The 14,443-nt window shown below is 43.7% G+C and overlaps 1 protein-coding gene across 2 annotated transcripts in view; it reads right to left on the bottom strand.

Moving 5' to 3' along the window:
* LOC128812452 (calcium-activated potassium channel subunit beta-2) overlaps positions 1–14,443 on the bottom strand; it is a 139,016-nt gene that overhangs the window by 123,932 nt on the left and 641 nt on the right. The window lies entirely within an intron of this gene.

Below are 14,443 nucleotides of genomic sequence, written 5' to 3'. Positions count from 1 at the left end.
GGACTCTGAGTTCCAATGTAAAAGCTAATTACAGGAGGTACTGCAAGACAGGGCAAGAGATGATGCCTATAGTGTTTAAGACAAGGTTTGGTACCCATTGTTTTCCAGAAGAAAACCTCCCAGATATCAGTAACACTGCCTTAGATGCAGAACATGCCCACAGACACATCCTACTCCAGTACTGAAAAGCACAAACTGCCTTCTCTCCTCTTTACTCAAACCCCAAACACCTGCAGCAGTATCAACAAATACCATAAAAATTAGAAATAACGTTCCAGTTCCAAATGCAAAGAAGCTGGGGTATGTCTGCTCACACTGGGGGAAGTGTGAGGATTTGGCTGATAGGTGAGAAGTCAAGATTGTTTCTATACAACATAATATTTGGAAAGCCTGTCTATCTGTTCATCAGGAGTGGCTTCATGCCTGGGCAGAGATGGCAGCTGGGTCAGTCAGGGCAGCAATGCCCGTCTTGGGACAGCAGAATATCGTGGGGGCATTAATGTCTCTGCAGGCATTAAGACCTTTGGCATCAGCTCTGGATTCCCCAGGTGCCTTTTCCCCGCTTAGCACCAGGAAGCTGCACTTTGCTTTGACAGTTTTGCCTGGAGGCTGTGTGAAACTGCACAGGAATGAGGGGGCTGGCAAAGGCAGGGTAACAGCACGGCTCTGGATTAAGCTGCAGGGAAAGTGCTGCAAAATGCACTTTTGGGGGGAGCTGCTCAGCACTGAAGGCTCAGTCGGCCGTGGCAGTCGTGGGAGCCAGCAGTGGCTGGGAGCAGCAGCGCCAGCTCCCAAACATCAAGAGAGGCACCAAGAGAGAGCTCAGGGACCCCCACCCAGTGCTCAGCTTCCATCACAACCCCGTGAGTGACTCGGAGCAAACGTTATCATTCGCTAGAGGGAAAGGAGAAATAGAGACCTCGGCTCTCCAGCAGGTGCAGGGGAGCTGTCCAGAGCTTTGTCAGGGAGGTGGCACAGCCTGTGGCACAGGCTGTAAGGTACCTCTTGCTCCCTGCTCTTTCTCAAGCACATTTCTCATTTAGGACAGGGTTTGACAGGGCAGAGCAGTGGGTAGGGGCCATTCTTTTGTAGAGCTGTTGTGTGTCTCTGGCTAGTTCCTGCTGGATTGCCTGGACACTGCTGCAGCTGGATCTGTAGTTCTTGCCAGGCACTATTTTCTATATGCTGCAGTGCCAAGAGCTAAACATCCCGAGGTTAACAAGGTTTTTCCTCCCATGAGGTTTCACCTCCTCTGTCTCAGGATCTCCTGTGTTGGACTATGCCCCAGAAGAGCACCTTCTGTTTGCTCCCGTCACTGCACCCTAGCACAGCTCTCTGCCACCCAACTAATTCTCATGGCATGCCTGAGACCTTCCCATCCTATGAGCAGCATCACACAACTCTCACATTTCAGCATGTGAAGACCACCAGAGATCACATATAGGCATTAAAAGCACTTGCTGAAAGGAGAGTTCCCAGATGGAAAAATTAAAGAGCTCTTCTCCAAGGTTTGTGCCTGATCACGCACCATCCCTGCCCTGAGCTGAGATTAATGTTTCAAAGGAAATACAGTGTCCTGTGGGCACTTTCAGAAAGGTCCTGCAGACCTGGTAAACTTATAAGAGGCACAGTCCTCTTGCTTCTTTTTCTCTGCAGTACATACAGGAATAAACCACTTATGTAAGTCCACATGTGTTATCAGGGATGCAGTGTGAATGTTGATAGTTCTCATTACCCAGGGCCAGGGAGGTCTGTTACCCACTGTTACAATGCTAACAGCATATTTGTGTGATGGTGTTGAGGGTTCATCTGGCCACAAAGAACTCCTACTAAGTCCTGCACAGCATGGGACTCACACAGGAAAACAGAATATATGGATGGTGGGGAGACAAAATCCTGTTTCTCGATTGTCACAGCAGGCATGGGATCAGCTGGGTATGGAACACCTTAAATTTGTGTCTCTTGGGGCATCAGGAAAGGAGGAGCAACACCTTACCTTAATGCAAGGTGAAAATCATTGTATGGTAGTAAAGAGGAAAACTGAGGTTGCCCTTGGGAAACAAGGGAATATTTGTCACTCATTTAGAAACAGCAGGGTAGGACTTGCAGGTTGGCTAAATGTCTGAGTAAAGTTCCTGGAGGAGAAGGGATTAATGTGCTTTCTGGTACATGTTCTCATTTCCCATCACACTGTGGTAAGCTTACGGTGGTCATGACATGCTTTGTGATAGTGATCAATATGTAATTAGGCAAAATACTAATTTGCTAATGCCTGAAGCCTTAAACCTCACTCTCCAGAGTAAGCCCCAGGTGCATTACTGCTGTCTGTGACAAATCACTTGTGCCCTTGCCCTTGACCTGGCAGGGTTAACTCCTATCCTGACAATGCCACCAGCTCAGTTTAACCTCTTCTTTTTCCTTTGTGTGAAAAGCTAAACTGCAGCTGTCCCTCAGACAAAACATGATGCAGAAGGTGATGCTCAGGCTTGTTCCTGCAGGAGATGTGGAGGGATAGCTGTGCCTGGTGTGCTGGTTTATGCAAGAATTAACACCACGCTTTAAAAAAGGCACATTTTGGTGATCCAGAACTGCTGCAGTTTCCTCCTGCAACATGAAGAAGTTGCTGCCATCCCTTTCCCGTTTTAGTTCAGCCGGGAAATCCATAGCTGGTAGTATAGCAGCACCTAGAGGTGGATTCCAGGGACAGCCCTGCCCAGGGGGGTCGGCACGGAGGGGCACAGGGGGCTGAAGAGAGGTGCTGCCGGGTCCCAGGGAGCACCCACAAAACTGCAGGGCTGTGGCAGAGTGTCCCAGAGGATTTGGGGTCAAAGCAGAATGGACCCAACCTTCCTGGATCTCAGGACCATTCCTATCTTCTATATCAGACCTGCCAGATCTGTGAGACCAAAGAGACCATCAGAAATGATTTCTGGGGGATCCTTCTGATCACCTGTCTTCCCAGAAGGAAGGGAAGTGGAAAGGACAGCCAATTTCTACTCAGTGATTCCTCCTTTTCTCCTTGAACCAGAGGCTTCTTGTTGGCAATCCCTGCACCCCTGGCCTGCCTGTACCCCTTTCTCTGCTCATCTCCCCCTAAATCCTCTCCTAACTGCAGTTATTCCTTCTTGTCCTTTATTAATAAGCTGACTCCACACTGGAACTGTACAAGTGACAATTCACTTAAAAACTGACAGTAACTGTTCTGTTTGCAAACTTACAAATAAGAATTACTTAGCCTCCATAGAGGAAAAGGTTGTATTTTCCATCCTAAAGATTTAAGTCCAAACCTTGCTTAGGGTCTCTCCTGTTTCCTAAGAGCCAGGAGGCAGCTCTCCTGTACTCCAGCCCAACTCTGTAACTACGGGGCTATTCTCTAATCTCTTATTCCTGAAAGCCATTACTCTATAAACATGATAAATAGACTGCTAGAAGTGTTTAGCATTGAATATTCCTGAAGCATAATTATTCCAGCCTCTCTTGGCAGCAGAAACATTACTCTTATGTCAAAGATGAGGAAACAGGGGCACAGTGCTGTGTCCAAGCTTGTAGGGCTGTTCAGCCCTGGGCTGTGGCCCCAGGTCAACCCTGTGAACTGTGCTCCAGTCAGTGCCAGCTACAGCCAGTGAATCAAATAACAGCTCAGTGGAAGAGGAAAATGAAGCAGTACTGCTGAGGAAGACAACGTATGGTTTTCAATGAGATTTGAAAATTGAAACAGGAGTTGATCAGGCTGATATCACTGTGCAATCTAGAGATGTTAAACAACCAGCTCTCCACAGCTGGGCTGGTGGGAGTATCGACCAGATGGAATCATTCCATCTGAAATGCAGTTACCTGCTAGTACTGCAGTGCTGCTTGGAGGGGGTTATTCTGTCATAGGAGGGAAGAGACAAACCTTTCCTTCTCTGACCCCCAAAATCTTAGGGAAACCTGGTGCAGTAACAAAACTTGATTTTTCCTTGACAGCTTCGCAAAGAAGATAATGCCAGAGGAGCAATGGAGACACAGTGGAAGAGATAAAGTTTATAGGGAATAACTATTAACAGTATAAGGAACACATGTATAGTGTCAGGCCACATCTACTCTGCGATGGGAAAAATTGCAGGAAAAACAGTATTTGAGTTTGCTGAGCCCCTGAGCATGATCCCTCCTGTCCCTGGCACAAGCTGTGCCTTGGCTGTGGTTCAGATGGGCTGGATGGAGGAGAGACCAAGGGGCAAAGCCCCTGGCCTGTGCTGGCTCTGCAGGCCCTGTGGCTGAATGACAGTGGGGCAGATGACTGAACTCCCTTTCCAGACTGTAGGGAATGCCAGGTGACAGCAGGGGAGAGTGACACTGACGGGAGGCTGCGAACTGCAACGTGACAAGTGGTAGAGAGAGACAAGGGTGTGCAAACACTCACACCCTAAATGTGCAAGACATAAGACAGAGAGGGAGGATTATGGTTGCTGAAACTTTTGAAATGCTAGTTGTCCAAGAATGTCTATCTTTGCTCTGATACTCCCTCTCCAAGTACATTGTTAGTGGTTTGTTACATGAAATTCAGTTCCAGCTGACTGACACCTATCAAACAAGGCACACCATGAATTGTGTTTCAGCCTGGTGAACTGAGGAGGAAGAAAATAAATCCCCATTTCTAAAAACTGTCTTTAAAAAAAAAATTAAACCCTACACAAAAAAAACCCAAAAAACAAAAACAACAACAAAAAAAGAAAACACCAAAAAAACCCAAAAAAACAAAAACAAAAACCCAAAAAAACAAACAAGATGCCTGTGTATGTCATGCTTTGCAACTGTATGTCCAAATACAGCTGCTCTCCACTCACACCTGTACTGCTAGTTAGTTCTGCCTGAGTTAATGGGGTGCCTGGAGCCCAGGAGGGTCCCCTCATGGTGAATCCTCTGCAGTTCACATTATGAAATATTGTCTGTAGTAATACTTCATATTTTTATAGTACAAAAATTACATACCTTTTACACACCACACTGTTGTCCATAATGGCCCAGCGGGATGAGTGAGCTGAATAGGGTTGCACCACTAGTGGAGGTTTACTTGCTCCTTTCCAAACTGGAAAGCCACGTTTTGTTTGAATGGAATTGCTTAGGGACTATTTACAACCATTCCAGCTCCCAAGGGTTTGGGAAACTTTGCTACAAGTTTATTTGGTTGCAGTATGGTCTCTGTCAAAGCACCCAGCCTATCTTGTGCCCTGCTCTGCCTTCAGTGCTGCTGGAATCCTGTTTCCTCTGTGATGAGGAACCTGCAGAGACAGATGGGTTCCTTGCTCTGGCTGCTCCCAGGGATGCTCCTGCTGTCCAGGAGAAGCCTGGCCTCTGGGAGCCCTGGCAATGGCTCTGCCTGGGGGCTTGGGTGCCCAAGGGGGACATGGCATGTGGAGTTGGAGACAGGGTACCAAAGGTTTCATGGAACCAGAATTTCTAGATGGCTGTGCACAGTGGTGAATTTATATGGATTTTCTGCTGCCTCAAAAAGGAGAACAGGCAGAGAAGCAGGGATGAAGGGGAAAGGATCAGCATTGATTAAGCTGACAGTTCTGCTAATGTCACTGTGGACACAGCCACTTTCCTTTCCTTTGCTAGCAGCAACTTCAATAGTAAGATGCAGAGGGAGAAGGAGGGAATGTTACTGCTCACAGCGCTGCTGGCAGTATTTAGATGAGAATCTGGTGGTGTGATGGATGGCCATGATGCAAAGATACATAGTGATCAGTGCTCTGGAAATGCAGGCAGATTAAGTAGGACTGTGCCTGACTGGTCTGAAGGTGACTCTACTGGGAGACAGTGGTTACATGCTAATCTCTTTTTGCTTCCCACAAATAATGTTTGTGCAGAACTCAGAACAGTCCTTGCAAATATGTTGGCGGGTGCTGCTTTCTCATTTTGGCCTAGATCTGCTTGCTGGGCTCTGGGGTTCACAGGCAGAGGAGAACTTGTTTGGTCCTGACAAGCCAAGGTGCACATCAAGCCTGGGCAGAGCAGAGTGATGCAGCTGTCCTGTCTCCTGCCCCTGTCCCCACTGAGCAGGCTGGCTCTTGTCTCACCACGGTCTGCAGACAAACTCAATTCTTGAACTCTGTACTGTTCTATAGGAATCTTTTTCATAATTTTACCTTCCTTCTGACAACTAAGGAGGGTTGATACAGCTCTGCCCAAGCACCTAGAGCTCCAGTGTAAGGCAGTGTGTTCCTGGTGGGTCTGGAATGTGTGAGATGGGACAGTCTTTGTCATCTTCACAAGTTAGGGCTGGATTGAACAGGGATAAACCACCAGTAAGGAGTGTGAATCATGGTGACTGTGCCCTGTACCTGTGTCAAGCCTGAGGAATGAAACTAAATCTTTTTACACACACAGTTTTAGCCCTAAACCACTGCTTTAGAAAAGGAGGAGGGTGATGTAGAAATTGTGTCTAGGCTGGTTGGTGTTATGGTTATCATCAGCACATGGGTTTGCACACTGAGTTTAACTGTAGTTACTAACAGTGTCCACCAAATCTTGTACCTCACATGGTGGCTCTTAAGTCTTACATTAGACTGCTGGAGTAGGATTTAGGGCTCCTTCCATCCGTTTTCATGGACAGATTCAGATTAAGTAAGAGATGTTTCTGGTTTTATAAACTTCATGTGTATTTGGCAAAATTAGCTGTGATGGGCAGCTCTGAGAAGAATCATTTGTATAAATACCCAAATATCATTATTTGGATCCACATCTCCAAGGTCATTATGAAGAGGTAATCTTTGACATCTTTCAAAGCACCAAGTCAGGCTATTTCCAAGCAGGTTTCTCCTTGGAAATGAGTATAAAGCTTTAGTTTTAATTCTGTAGGAGTGAAACTGAAAATTATTAACATCTCCAACACTAGACTTCACTTATAGAGCATTGTGGATATCTATCTCATGCCTCCACTTAGCCAGGGGCACTGTCTTTGCTGTCTCTTTCATCCAAGGACAAAAGGAATTTGTTAGGATGGCAAATGTTCTCCCATTCTTGCAAATTAGCATTAGAGCATCACTATAGAAATATTCCATGCTATCTGGATTATGGCAATTAACTTTCTATCAATAAAAGCTGGTTTCTAAACTAATATTTAAAGAAGATGAGAGAGAGATCTCTACATGAGGGGCATTACTGAACAGATTTCAGTATTTATTTTTCTGACAGAGATTCTGTTTCTCCTGAAAGGGTAATGTACATCTATCTTGCAAGGAGTTTCCTTAGAGGGTTTAAATGAAGAGCGAAGCTTTGAGAACAAAGTGAAAATGTAAGAAATATACTGCCACAGGAAGATCAAAAATGAGGCACTTGGGGCTTCAGAGAGTTATCATTGATCCCCTCCTGCCCAGAGGGCATTCCTGTGTGACCATCAAAGTGACACACATGCAGCAGTCTGGCAGTTTGCCACATCTCTGGGTTTGATGGACTTTGCTCTGGGGATGGCTAAACCTCCAGCTGTTCAGAATGGCAGCTTGTTTTCCTCAACAAATTTGCTCCCATGTTTATCTGACCTATCTGGAGCCACAAAAGATGATTATAAATAGTTTCAAGTGTGTTTTCAACACCTTTTCCTTACCAAAACCTGGAAACACAAGCAGCCATCAAAACCTGACAGCTTGTCCTGCCTGAGCACAGCTTTGCCTTTAGATTAGGATCGATGTCAAGACTGGGTTGTACTGCCTAAGACTGCTGTTGTACTTATGGCTTAAGAAAACATGTAAAAATGTTCAACTTATTAATACGGGGGGGAAATGAGGTGTTTGTCTGTCTGGCGTGCTGATAAGGCTGTGAGGGTGACATTTACCCCCAGGACAGCACAAAGAAGTCCCTGGCTGGTTCTGTGAGGCAGTACTGCCCCAGCAGTTGCATGGCAAGAACATATACTTCAAATAGGTAAAAGGAGGCAAAGGTCAGAAATATACTCCAAGAGGCAAAGTGAGCTCTTCTTCAAAATGAGGAGGAGCTCAGGGATAGAGCTGAGGTCTCACTGAACTAACAGTGCCTAAAATGGTTTGGTTCTGTTCACTCATTATCTTGGACAATCTCCAAATCAAGGGATGTAGAGCACTGAAAAACTGTTTCATAATAACTGACAAAATGTGAGCATTGATTTTGAAAATGCTGCATAGGTATGATAAAAGAGTAGGTACGTGACGGATGACAGAGAGATGTGGGAAGCACTTGTTTGGCTTTGTTTGGGTTGAGTAAAAGATGAGAGAGAGGGAAAGAAGAGGATCTCCTAACAGTGGCATGGATATGACCACTGTAAGACACACTCAGATCATATAACAAATTTCAGAGCCTCCTTTCCCACCCTGCCTGCTGCACACAGATATAGGGATGGTTACTAAGACAATATCTGATGCCTGCATTTAAAATGTTTATTTGCTTTTATATAAAAACTGAGCTGGAAGTACAACTCATGATTGCAAACTGGGAAAGAGGACAGATATTTCCAAAACTACTGCCAATCCCCTTACAAGGACAAGATTTGACTCCTGCACATACTGAAGAGGAACCCATGAGTCAACACGTGGATCTGGACTGAATTGCATTCACAGGTTTTTATTCATTCAGACTCCTAAGCTCCAAAAATAAGAGCCTTTCAAAAGCAAAATTAAAAAGACACTGGGGGGGGGGGGGGGGGGGGTGATGTTAAAAAACTACCAGCAAGCCAACACTTCTGAAATAATGGGAACAACTGTACATATTTCTCAGCAGTGAAAGAACAAAAACTCAGGTGTATTTTGACTCAGATAAATCTTAAGTTTCCCCTGTGTACAATCGAGACTGAAAATTCAAGAAGGACTGATGAGAGGAGATGAAAGTTTCCTTGCCAGATGAGGACTTGGCTCTTCTTGCTCAAATACACTTATTTTCAAGACTATTTGCTTTGTGATAGCTCTAAATCCAGGGCTTTCAATCTCTCAACAGACCTCCTGAGCAGAGTAAATGCACTGCAGTAGGATTCAGGGAACCTATCAGCAGGACCTGCAACAGATTCCATCCAGCGTGGGTGAGAGAGGAATGGGTGGTGTTTCCTCTCCCTTTGCTCCTTTTCCCCATGCTACCAGTAACACACAGACCAGTGCTGCATCATTTCCAAGCAGCCTCAACATCTGAAACTGGTGAGCTCATTATCCTGCAGGCAGGCAAGGCCAGGACACCACCAGGAATTCAGGGTTAACTGCATTAACCTGGCTCATGTTTGAGCATGCCGATAGCAGCCTCTCAAAAGAGACCAAAGTTCTCAGGGCTCAGCTGGAGGATGAGGTCAGGATCTGACATTTTTTTATAGTAGTTTTTAGAACTTCTGCCTTCAAACATACAGATGAAGTCCACTCCCTCAATTAAAAGTCAATATTGTGACAGGAATTCTAATGCAATGGAGGAATATGTGCCACACAAGCAGTATCACAGACTAGGCTAGGCAACTGGGCATTTTCTACAGAAGCTGTGAAACTGACAGTGTTTGCATGCACAACCTTTCTTTTGCAGGGAGAGATTTCAGCTTTTCAGTTGTCTGAAAACACAGACAACAACTGGCCATGCATGGAGCCTGTTAGCTCTCCTCCAGAGCTCATGGCTGCTCATGAATGCAAACAAAACAGTCCAAACTGGCCTCATCTAAGCCATCCTCCATCATTTGTCTTGTTTGTTGACTAACACAGGGCCAGCTGTCTAGTTAGTGAGACAGAAGCATTAAGGTAGAGAAATCATAGAAAAGAAAGACTGGGAGGCCCCTCAGGTTCACTTGGTCCATCTACTGCCCCATGGCAGGTTCAGCTTTACCTGCACCACTTCTCTCTGTTTTGCCCACCCTGTTTTCCAAAATGATTTCCAGAATTCCCAAATCACACATCACTCTAGTAGGCATAAAGTAAAAGGTGTGCTTCATGAAAAACACAACTGTTCAGCCAGCAGCTTCTCTCTAGGATGTTAATCTGGTGTACAACATCCACTGTGGGGTTTCCTAATGCTTTCAGGAATCACTCTGATCCTTTGGGGACATGAAAATCTCAGACTGGAAAATGGAAGATACAGGCTAACGTTTGCCTGTGAGGTTGTTATTGGTAATATATGCATGGTGAATTTTGGCTGGATGGGGTTTTTGGTCTGATGTATTTATGCAGCTGCCTGTGAGACCTTCACTGGAACAAAAGGGATTAGGCACATACTGAGCAGCTCTCAGGTAGTGCTCATTAGTGATCTTGTTGAGGTTACTCTCCTCTTTCTTTGCCTTCCCAGGGCATAAGGTAAAATTGGACTGACTCTCTGTTTGGTTCATCCTCTTCTTTTCCTTTTGCTTTTCATCCTTGAGGACATTTTTATGGAGCGCATAAACATGTCCCACAAAAGGGATCCCCCCCGGCTCAGTGCCACCATCACTGGGAGAAATTTGCTGCATGTTCCATGGGGAGCCTCTTCCACACTTCAAATCCAGGGACTTCTCCCCAGGACCTACTGGGAATGGCACCAAACCTGCTTCCTGCAACCCAGCATCCCACCAGGGCTGTCAAACTGGCACCATCACAGAGCTCATACCAGTCAGTGCCACAGCAACAGAAGCATTTCAGGATACCATCAGCACATAATGGATTTTTAAAATTGCTTTTAATATCTAATGTCCACATCTTAATCCCAGTCAAATTAGCTGAGCTCCTAAACACTCTTGTAGGGACTGTAAGTGGGTGGAAAGGAAGAATGTTTGTCAATGGATGTGAGGAAATAGCAGGGAGATTTCACAGAAGAGGCAATTGAGAGCTAATCCCAGGTTCTGCTGTGTGACAGTGCCTCTGGATGCTCCCTTATTTACTGATGAACAGCAACTGACTGAATTGTACTATTTATATGTTTTAAGCATTTTTCCAAAACTGCATACCTCACAGGAGTGTGTGGGACAAACTGGCAATGGAAAGGAGCAATTCTAAAGTATTTAACAGGCCTGATTGTCATTTTTATTCTGCTTGTATATGTAAAGCTTTTTAAAAGTAGTTTTAAGGGAAATGAGAATCAACACCCTTGAGCTTATGTTGTCTCTTACAATTTGAGGAGCTAGCACAAATCTTGCATTCCCTTCTTCAGTTCATGGAATATAAATCAGAGACTATTGTACTTTAAAAAAATAATTCTGGTCTGGCTAACAGCAGGAAAATCCATGATTCCAGTGATGGAGAGTAACAGTACAAAACTTATTTATTCATATCAGGTACTGCAGGTTTTACCATCAGTTCCTGACTTGCCAGCAGCTCTCTACATTACTGGCACTTTCTTTTCAGCCTCATATTCCAGTATTTTCCTAGACTGAAGATTCCTAATTTGAAAGACATGGCTTGATGTCTTTCTCTGGCAGATCAAAGCAGAGGAGACACATACACACCACTTGCTTCCTAGCCCAGGACTCATGGAGTTTCATTTTTTGGCATCACTTCAGAAGCTTTAAGATTAGAGAAGGATGTAAGTCAAAAGATTTGAGGCTCTGAGGGGTTGCGCTGCAATCTGGGTGTTTGTTGTTTGCGTTTTGCTGATTTTTTTTTAATGTGTTTGTTTTCTTTTTTTGAACCTTATGCAAAGTACTTAAATGTGGTCGATTTAGAGACAATGCCAAATTGCCGGCCCAACCCTTGTTATCTTTTTCTCCCTACAAATTATCCTCCTGTTTGGTAATTGCTCTTGTCTGAGAATGTTTGTTGGGTGTAGCTTTTGCTGGGGTATTTTAAACTGCTCTGAGAATAAGGCCCCAAAGAGAAAGTTGAGGAAGAAGAAATTTCTGGGAGTAGAGTAAATGAGCAAAAATACTATTCTCACATTCAGAACATTCACAGATGCCTTTATTACCATATTTCCAAAAGAGAAACATATCTACCAGGGGGTTACCTTTCCCACTATTTCACAACAAATCTCCAGAAGCTTTTGGTTATTCAAGAAACACAGAATATTTCCCCCACTTTTTTAAACATCACAGTATAATCAGAAATATATAGATTACTGTTAGTTTCAACATAATTTCATGCTGTCCAGAAATAAGATGGGAGAAAAGCCTTTTAGGTAAAGGCAGAAATTTCATTAAGAAGCAATATGTGAAACACTTTCTTTGTTAAGCATAATTAGCAGTTCAGAGACACTTGCCTTTCAAAGTGTCTGCTTTGATTCCTGTCAGATGCAGAGGCAGTGATATATGACACGACATTCATCAACTAGCTCTCAACATAAAATGATGTGATGATTTTTCTCTAATTGAGGGGATGGGAAAGCAAGCTTCCTTTTTTTTTTTCCTTAAATGAGCTTGAGAAATAATTTAAATGGCTGTCAGATCTCCAGCAGCAGGTAGTAAAACACTGGATGGAAGATTTTCAAATTCAGTTTTTGCCCATTCCCAATATTTTTCTTTTAAAAGTATTTTACTTTCTGACATGTCAGATATTACTTGTAGGAATAGTTTTTGCTTGTTTTTAAGACATCTCCTGTTCAAATTTGCCTGCTGACTTCAATTTGCCATTCTGACAGCTTTCTTTGAGACTAGGTTGCTCTTCTGAAATGTATTCCAACTGAGAGGTTTTGAAGTAGTTTCATTTTATTTTTGATCTTCCTGTGACTATCAAGTCTTATGCTGGCCTTTTTTTTTTTTTTTCTAGTTGGCTGCTCTGGTGTTTCTTTCTCTTCACTCTCCACTGACTCCCCAGCACATTTTTATTTCACAGGTGGATATTTTGTGCATTCTTCCTCGGATGCTTTTTTTCTTAGCCTCTGGATTCTACAATTCACATGATTCAGCCTTTTTTTTTTTTCAGAGCAGAATAATTATTAAAATAATCTAAAATAACTAATATAATAGCCAGCTAGAATGACTCAGTAGCAGAAGGACTTGTGAGCATGAATTGCTCACAGCAGAAATCCAAGGTGTGTGCTCCAGCTGAGAGCTCAGGAGAGAAGGGGTGATTGGTCCTACATCACCTTGAGTAGTACCTTGATGTGGCTTTGATGACTGCAATAGGTTATTTACATGTGTCCAAAAAACTTGCCCCTTCAGATTTTACACAGGCTGTGGGCAGCATTTCAAGCTGTCCAAAAAGAGAAACTGAAAAGCCAGTGGAAATACTCCCTTACATAAAATCAGGGTGTGAAATAACTATTCAGGTTATTTATAATTCTTTTCTCTGTGGTTCAAGGTTTTAAACACAATCCAGGCCTCCCTTCTGGGTTTGCTCTTGACACGGGACTTTCTCTCTCTTCCCTTGTTACCAAGTGTGTGACTGCCTGTGTTTTTGTCTTGGTGTACCATATGAAAAGCAAAGTTCTACAGCAAGAAGTGTCTTGGAAGCCTTGGTGAAAGAGGAAGGTTGTATTTTGGAAAGGCAAATGTTCAAAGCTGCTGCTTTGTGTGGAATGACTCAGCTGCTTGGGCTTGGGTTTGCCAACAAAAAGGCAGCTAAACTCAGTGTTTCCATGAAACCAGTGAACAGTCATACTGTCAGCTCTGGTACAGACATGTAAAATCTTCCATCAGCTGCAGTGAACTCTTTGCTGTGGAAAGGGATGAATAAAGCCAGAGCACTGCATGAACACTCTGTCAGGGGAGGCCCCTGCCCCAGGGAACGTTGGGTCTACATGGGAGAGGAGGGAGAAGCCAGAGGCAATGACCAAGAGAAAGATAATTTTTATACCCCTAGTTCAAGGTTGTCCCTCTCTTGCTGAGTTTGTGTCCCCTCAGAAGTTACATTTCCTTCATGCACTAAAACACAACTCTGCTTTCTGGTACTTTACAGCATGAGGGAGCAGTGTCTGCTCTCTGCGAACTGGAGAGGAAACTAATCTAAAAATCTGTTGATTCTACATTATTAGAATTTTTTGTTGATTCTACATTACATCAAATATTTTAGGAATATGTTCATTCTGTTTCATATAGGAACTAGCCCTGTGGTCTCTGACCTGCAATTGTTTGCTATCAGTATTTTCCTAGAAAACTTTTAAATAGACATAAGATTGAATTATCAGCAAACAGGAAATAGCAATGTTTTCTTTTTTGGAAGTAGAGTTGGGAAACCCCATGAAAAAACAGCAGGAGACCAACATACCATAGGTGTGCATGCAAAACTAACGTAACCTAAAAGTTTGATATTAGAAATACTCATTGAACAGTACAGGGAAAAAACCCTCCATCTCAGAAAATTTTGAGATTCTTAAAAGGTAACTTAGAAAACAGAAAGAAGGAGTGTCAAGAATATTTAGTCTTTAACTGCCTATTTTTGACTCATGTGGAGTCTTGTTTGTGCAACACAGAATCATTTTCATCCACCCAACTGCCAGGTATGACGCCCTATGAGTAAAAGATCTGCATGTCATCAAATCCCATACAGAATAATTCTCCTTTAAAGACACCATTTTAAATTTATCTCAAAGTCCATCTTAGCTCTCAGTACCACGTTTATGC

This window comes from Vidua macroura, chromosome 10, assembly GCF_024509145.1.
Source record: "Vidua macroura isolate BioBank_ID:100142 chromosome 10, ASM2450914v1, whole genome shotgun sequence".
Classification (NCBI taxonomy): Eukaryota; Metazoa; Chordata; class Aves; order Passeriformes; family Viduidae; genus Vidua; species Vidua macroura.
This window is presented reverse-complemented; position numbering and strand designations above follow the sequence as displayed.